The following is an 8,340-nucleotide window of genomic DNA, read 5'->3' on the forward strand; positions in this document are numbered from 1 at the left end:
TAGGCCGATCCGCCGTCGATAACCATGAACTCGGCCATCTGAGTTACTTGTGTACTATCTTGCCCAATCGTAACCGGCAAGTCGATACACCCTTCAGGGGAGACCGATTCTCCAGAGAATCCAACTAAAGGTGTTGGACTTCTCTTCAACTGTGACCTGGTCCACCCCAATGCTAGATATGTTGGGAGGGACAGGATGTTGGCAGATGCGCCTCCATCTACCAGTACTCTTCGGACCAAGACGTGATCAATGAGAGGAGTGATCACAAGTGCATCATTAGGAGGCAAATGAACTTCCTCCAGGTCGGTATCGCCGAAGGTAATGGAGCAAGTAGGCTTCTGCTCCCTAATGATGCATACCTCGCGCCTGGCCTCGCGAGCTAGTTCTTTCCTTTTGTTTCCAGACTGGCCCCCATTAAGGCCCCCGAATATTGTGTTGATGACCGCAGGTCGGTCATCTCGACGAGGTGGCGTCCTTGAACGCTTCCTCTCTTCTGTCTTCTCCACCGAGTTGGTCCTCGGCTTTCCTACGAACTTTTTGAAATAGCCATCTTGAATGAGATCTTCAATTTGGCGCTTCAGCTCCCAGCAATTCGTCGTATTATGGCCGTGATCGCGATGAAAACGGCAATACTTATCCTTGTTACGCTTTTCTGGGTATCCTCGGAGCTTCTCAGGTCGCTTGATGAGCTTTTCCATCCCGCTTTCCTCGATGTTCGTAAGTATTTCAGAAATGGGGATGGTGGTAGGAGTGTAACGCTCGTAAGGTTGGCTTCGATTGTGGCCGATCTCCGACCGACGATACTCGGTTCTGCTGCCAGAGGAGGACGATCCCTTGTATTTAGACTTAGAATCGGCCTTCCTCTTGTCTTGGCTTAGCTTCTTCTGGTCGATTTGCTTTTCAGGTCGGCAAGTTTTGGTTCGGAGGAGCTCTTGCCCATCAATGACTTTCTTCGCCTTTTGTAGAACTTTAGCGAAGTTTGCTGGTGCTTCCTATCCGAGCTTCACGGTGAGGGTCTCGTCGGCCAGGCCGGTGAGGAAGTAGCACATGGCCGAATCATCGGAGCAGTGCGCGACCTTCAGCTGCTCCTCTTGAAACCTCGTGACGTATTCTCTTAGTGTCTCTCCCTCCTTCTGCCTGATGGTGGCGAGGTGAGTCGCTGTCTTTCTATCGTAATGACGGGAAGAGAATTGGCTAATGAATTCTTTCCTCAACTGGTAGTAGGTCGAGATCGAACTGGCCGGTAGTCTCTGGTACCACAGGCGCGCGCTGCCGGTGAGAGCGATCTGGAAGACGCGGCATTTTATCGCATCTGTTGCCGCTTGAAAGTCCATGAGGCCCTCGAAGACTTCAACATAATCCTTCGGGTCTTTAGACCCATCATAAGGTTTCATAGTGGGAGTTTTGAACTTTGGAGGAATTGGGGCCTCCAGGATGTCCGAGGTGAATGGCGATTCTCCCAAGTCGCCATCGTCAAACGAGCACTCTTTCTTCTCGTACCTGGCCTTGAGCGCCTCGACCTGCTCGTTGAACCTGGGCTTCATCAGGTTGAACTCTTCCCTGGTGATCATAGCTTCTGGTGTTAGAGGCTTATACTTTGATTGAGCCTTGAGGTTAGAATTGGAGAACTCTCGGGAGTAGGACGGAGAGTCTTCCGGCTCCCGAGATGCTCTCTTCTTCTTATCAGTGAGGTGCTTTCTCAGATCGTTATCCCGCAAGCTGTAATCCACCCCCTCATTGTTGGGAACGGGCTCGCAGTCGCCAGAGTGGAAAGATGGAACCCAGCCTTCCCTCTCTCCGGGTGCGCCTGGGGCCCTTGAGGGAGACACTGTTCGGTTAGCCCGCGTCGCCTCGACGTACATTTCTTCCATTGTGCGCAACCGATGGCGCATATCATCCAACTCGCGTTGGAGAGTATACAAAGCCTCAGGGTTTGCCGCCTGGTTGGCCCTTCGAGAGGTCTTTCTCGAGGTCCCACCTCGGCCTCGGTTGGCCTTTGAAGGTTTCGGGTGAGCAGGTGGTAACTCTTGGTTCGCGTGGCGGGACGACCTCTGTGGAAGATCTCCCTCTTGTCCTGCTCGAACCTGATCCTCGACCATTCTAGCGTCAAGGTCTCGTTGAGGGCCGTTATCAGCGTTAAAACCCCTCCGTTCTGTCGTATTGGCAGAGTTTGCTGGCTGCACCATCTTTGCGTATGTTTCTTAGATCGAGATGACTTAAATCGTATTCGTTCCCACAGACGGCGTCAAATGTTTGTGCAAGAGTTTGCACAACGGTTCTTCGCGAATCAAGCTCGAACTCGGTCTCCGGATCCGACCTGAACACCCGGGTGGACCTGCACAAGAGGGTAAGCACTTTGACGCTCAAGTCAGTACAGATCGGATTCTATATTTTGTTCGAGGTGAGATTCGATCCCTGAGCGTGAAATGAAGCCCTCTATTTATAGGTGATGGATCCGACAATACATACAACCGGCGGTTATATGTCTTTTCTCATATCGAACCTGTCGGGTTCCGAGCAGGTCGGACCCCCAGCCAGGTCGAACCTTGACGCCCACAGTCTTTTATAATGGGCGAACCCGGTCTCCTCGGCAAGGCCGAGGTGGACCTAGGCAATCCCTCTTATTTAGTTTCTTCAAATACCAATAAGGATCCTCCACGTGTTCTGGGTATGTTTACCCTCAAACAGGTATGCTTAGCCAGAATGGTGTTTGGTATAACCTAATAGTCGGGTTACTTTAATTTAAGTAGCACTGAATATAACGATCATGTTGACTGAAGTAGCGAAACCGTAACGAGGAATGAGCTCCTGTTGGTCAGAAACGTTAGAAGATTACTCACTTTTTTATTTGTTTATTTTTCAGAGAGTTAGTCCTATGCCCCATCACGTGTAGGACTAATTTCGTTTGAAGCTGAATAAAATATTCTTAAGTTTTCTCTCGATTTGGACTGCACCACTTGGACTCCTAATGGCAGGTAAGAAGGCTCTCAAGCCTGCAGAGATTCTTCCCTTACCCAAGAAGAGGTGGATCAAACCACCATCCTCTCACCACGAACTATAACCAATCATCTACTGATGGTTGAATGAGCAGTAGAGAACATTCAAAGGGATGTGGTTGAGAGGCATCAGATGATGGGAACTATTATGAGGCATCTTGAAACTTTGAACCTGTAGCAAGGTTAAACAAGAACTAACCAAGAAGGAGAATTAAGAGAACAAGGGAATAAAATTTGTCAAGATCAGCACAAACTTGAATCATGAATCACTTCAAGAACTAACCTTATAACCAAGAAGAATCCAAGAACGGCAAGGTTTTGTTTGAACTTCAATCGTAATCTGTTGCATCAAAGGAGAAATGAATTGTAGTGGATTCTTCAAGTGATGAGGATGAACTACTCAAATTGGAAGAAGCCGTAAGACGATTTCGTTATGATCATTGACAATACCGAGATGATAGTGATTACAAAATGGAGATAGATTTGCTTAAGAAGGGTTTCTTGATTGGATGAAGAACTAAAAAACTTCTTTTATTACATGAGCACTCATGAGAAACAAGATGATAAAACTTGTAGCTCTTAAATTAAAAGGGGTAGCATTCGCTTGGTGGGATCAACTAGAGACAAAAGTGAAGGAGATCTGGGAAGAGACCAAACTGCACATGGAAAAAGATGAAAAAACTCATGCGAGAAAGATACTTACCCATCAATTATGAATAGGCCATTTACAACCAATGTCAAAATTGCAAACAAGGTACTCGATCTATCATGGATTATACAGAAAAATTTCATCGTTTAGGTGCAAGAACTAATATGGGAGAGAAAGAACAGTACCAAATTGCAAGATACATTGGGGGATTGCATTTAGATGTTAAGAAAAAACTACAACTCCAACTGTAGATATCGTAATTTGTCCGACTTATTTTTCATTTCATGCATATTCCTTTAGTCTGATGTTTCTTTTGAGTGTTATTTAACAAAATCTATTTTTTTTATTCACTTTTATTAACAAAATCCAATTTTTTATTTTTCTCTCAACTATTTCCCTAAGTTACTATATCTCTTTTATTTTGTCTCTCCATATCTCCATTCTCCACCCTTCTCTCAATCTCCCACTATTTTCTCCATATTACTCAAATTCACATTTTCTTTTATCTCTAATTTTCTTCCACGTTATTTTTTTTTGTTAGTTCTCTCCTTCCCTTCCTTCATCTTTTGTGCTTCACAGAGGTAAGGATTATTTATTTATTTATTTTTTTTCTCCCACGTTTACTCTACTCCCACTATCTCCCTTTTTTTTCCTCTTTCCCTCCCTTGCATGTTGTCTTCATTCCTTTTTCACTCAGTTTCATATTGCTATATAAACGTTTAGATTTTCTTGAAATAGGGGACAGAAGAGGGATTTGAAGGTTACTAAATTTTGTTACTCCAATTCTTCTCTTTTAAGTTTGGTTCTTATATTTCTAAGAAATTTATCTAGTGAGATTGCAGGGTTATTCTTCCTCCAAAATTTCGGTGGAATTTCACTAAAGCATTGAGGTATTCTTTATCTTTCAATTTATAAAATGTATTTTATTAGTAGGAGAATTTAATTTTGTTTCTTTTATTTTATGGTAAAGAATTTCATGGATGGAGTATGATTGTTATAACATCTTGCTAGCAGTTTTTTTTTTCTTTTAAAAGTCGCATTTAGTATGCTGTTAATATTTTCTCCCATGTATATTCTGCTTGCCTTATTTTGTTAATGTTTTATCCTCCATTTTTATTGTGGTTGCTAAATCAATTCCATAAATTTGAAATTGGAATAAAGTTGTAATTTGTTTAACCGATTTGCTAATTGATTTTCCATGTCGATTCTATTTAAAATTTGAATGTATGAGATATGCATTAAATTTTGTAACTTGTTGAATAATCTGTAGATAATTTGAATCTTAACTTACTGTATTTTTATGGATTTTAGACCACATAATTATCTAATCTTGGGCCATGTTTGTATTTTTTTATACTCTGCCGGCTTTTAAACCCAACATCTAAATTTCAAAATGCTTTCAAAATTTGAAACATTTAATTCTCCACCAAATTAGTTTGACACAAAATGTAAATTTTTTTTAGATAGATGTTTCTAGTTTGTTAAATGTTAAAATTGTGGAATTGAAATTTTAAATATTAAAATTTTGAGATTGCAAAGCTTGGTAAATATTTCTAAATTTTACCTCAAGAGATTCTGTATAGCTTTTTAATTTTTTTTTTTATCAAATCTTCAATATTAAAGCTATGAAATTTGGTAAATGCAATCTTCCAAGCTGTACCTCAGAGTTCAAAAAAGATTTAAATGTTTTTAATTTTAAATATTAAAATTTTGAAATTGCTATAATGTTCTCTGTATAGTTTCCTTTTCACTCTTTCCTTTTAAAATATTCATAAATACACTAATTTATTTTAGTTTTATAAAATTAAAAAAATATTTTTGTTTCCACATAAAACTAGCAGTGTTCACTTCTGTGAATTCTTCTAAAACTCACAAATCTTTTTTGGTCTTTTTTTTATAAATTCCATAAATACAAGAAATTCCCCATAAAATTAATTTTAATACTTCAAAACGTTTTCCATAAAACAATTAAAAATAAAATTTTAAAAACCACTCACAATTAAAAAAGAAACAAAAAAAAGGGAGGATGAGTAGTGTTCTTTTTTTTTTTGAATTTTGTTAAATTCTTTAAATACATAAAATTTCTCCCAAAAATAATTTTTCATATTTTCAATGGTATTTATGCCACCCATAATTATTAACCCATGTTTATTTCTAAAATGTGAATTAATAAGCATGAGACATTTAAAAATAAAATAAATAAACTTTTTCGGACCTTCAATAATTTATTAAATTGGATAATAAAAATAAAATGTTGGCAACTGTCTTCACGGGTGTTGTAGGGTGCTAACAGTTAAGAAAACAATTAACACGAAAAGTAAAAAAGTAACTCAATAAGAAGTTTATGATTTGATTTCTGTGTGTTTTCTACAGTGTAAGCTCCCACCTTTTTATAGAGAGGTGAGAGAATTAAATTTAGTAAACAAACTAACGAGAGATTGTGTTAACAATATAACTTGACTTTGAGAAGATCATGGAGTTAGTTGTTGGCTTGTGACTTGCACTTCGTAACATCCCCTGCAAACGAGAGCGTGGGAAAAACAATCTGAGTTTGGAACGCAGATAGGCAAACTGAGAGTGGGCAAGAGGTTTGGTGAGGCAGTCGGCGACCTAATCAACAAAGGGAATATAACGAACATCAAGATGGTTATTAAGGACCTGGTCACAGACATAATGAACGTCGATCTCAATGTGTTTGGTGCGCGCATGGAACACTGGGTTAGAGGCTAAGGCACCAGCTCCAAGATTATCACACCAAAGGACCGGTGTAGTGGAAGACGGAAGTGAATCTCTTGAAGAAGCTAGCGAACCCAAGTGATTTCAGCTGAGGCATGGGCCAGAGCTCGATATTCGGACTCAGTGCTGGACCGAGCAATAGCATTCTGCTTCTTCGAGGACCAGGATATCAACGAATCACCAAAGAAAACACAATATGCAGCAATAGACTTGCGATCGTCAATGCTAGCAGCCCAGTCAGCATCCGCATAAGCTGTGAGAGTGAGACGGTCACAGGGCTGAATAAGCAGACCGAGAGTAGGAGTACCCTTAAGATATCGAAGAACACGTTTGACAGCATGCCAATGAACATTAGTTGGGGCCTTTAAAAATTGACTGAGCTTGTTCACGATGTAAGAAATGTCTGGCCGGGTGTGTGTCAAGTATTGCAACGCACCAACAATGCTACGATAGAGAAAAAGGGTCTGCCATGAGTTGCCCGTCACTAAGGGAGAGTTGGGTGCCGGTGACAGCGGGAGAAGAGCACGACTTGAGATGCTGCATGTTTAGTTTGGAGAGTAGATCGTCAATATATTTTGCTTGACTAAATAAGAGACCATAGGCAAGTAGTCAATTTGAATGCCAAGGAAGTAGCTCAATCGACCAAGATCTTTGAGGGCAAATCGACTATCCAGCATGCGAATGAACTTATCAATGAATGTGATGTCATTTCCTGTGAGAATAACGTCATCAACATAGATTAGAAGGAGAATAATCATAGAGTTGGACCGTAGGTAGTAGAGAGATGCATCAGATTTGGAGTGTTGAAAACCCCAAGATAACAACACAGACTTTAATTCATCATTCCATGACCGAGGTGCCTGTTTGAGGCCATATATCGCCTTATTGAGTTTGTAGATATGACGAGGAAACGTAGAATATTCAAAGCCTGGTGGTTGAGCCATGTAAACATCTTCCTTGAGAGTGCCATTCAGAAAAGCATTATTAAAATCAAGTTGCCGAAGTTGCCACCCAGAAGAAACAGCCAAAAATAGAACAATACGGATGGTGGAAGCCTTAACAACGGGGCTGAAGGTTTCAAAATAGTCAACACCAGGATGTTGGTGGAAGCCTTTGGCGACAAGACGAGCTTTGTAGCGCTCAATGGACCCATCGGAGGTTTGCTTGATTCGAAAAACCCACTTGCAACCAACAACATTATGAGTTGTGGACGATGGAACCAAGGTCCAAGTATTGTTGCGAATCAATGCTGAAAGCTCTGCATCCATCGCTGCCTTCCACTGAGGCGTTTGAAGAGCATCAGAGACCCGCGTTGGTTCAGTTAGTGACCAATCTTGGGCAGTGGTGGCAGCCCATTTTTGGGTTTAATAATGCCAGATTTCCAACGGGTAATCATAGGATGAGAGTTCTGTACCGGCAGGGGAGAAGGGTCGGATGAGGCCTCGGGTTGGGGGAGGTGTAGTAACGAAAGATGAGGGTTGAGAGGTTCAGTGACCGATGATGTTATTGGTGGCAGCGGAGAGGAGATAGCTAGAGGGTCAATGATTGTTAATGGTATTTGAGGCGTTGGAGAGGAGATAGCCAGTTGTTCTGGGGCTGGTGGTGGAGGTGATGAAGAGAAGAGACAGGGAGGGGGCGGCGAAGGTGGGCCTGATGGAGGGTTGGGTGACAAATTGGCAAGGTCAGAGGATATAGGGGAAGTTGTTGGTAAGACAGCAATAGGGCAGGAGTAGTGATAAGCTAAGCCAGTGGGTATGAGATCTGTTGGGATGGAAGAAATTGGAGTGGAAAGGTGACTTTGGGCAGGTGGGGAGAGAGGCAGAGGTGGTGGCATGGGAAACGAGGACATTATTGATGAAGCCACAGATGCAGCGGGAGGAGAGGTGACAGACTTTGTTTGTCCAAAGCCAGAGGTGAATGAGAATTCAGTTTCATTAAACTGGACGTGCCGTGAGATAA

Source organism: Momordica charantia (genome assembly GCF_013281855.1).
Source record: "Momordica charantia cultivar OHB3-1 chromosome 6 unlocalized genomic scaffold, Mcharantia_2.0 BLBB01000006.1, whole genome shotgun sequence".
NCBI classification, from domain to species: Eukaryota; Viridiplantae; Streptophyta; class Magnoliopsida; order Cucurbitales; family Cucurbitaceae; genus Momordica; species Momordica charantia.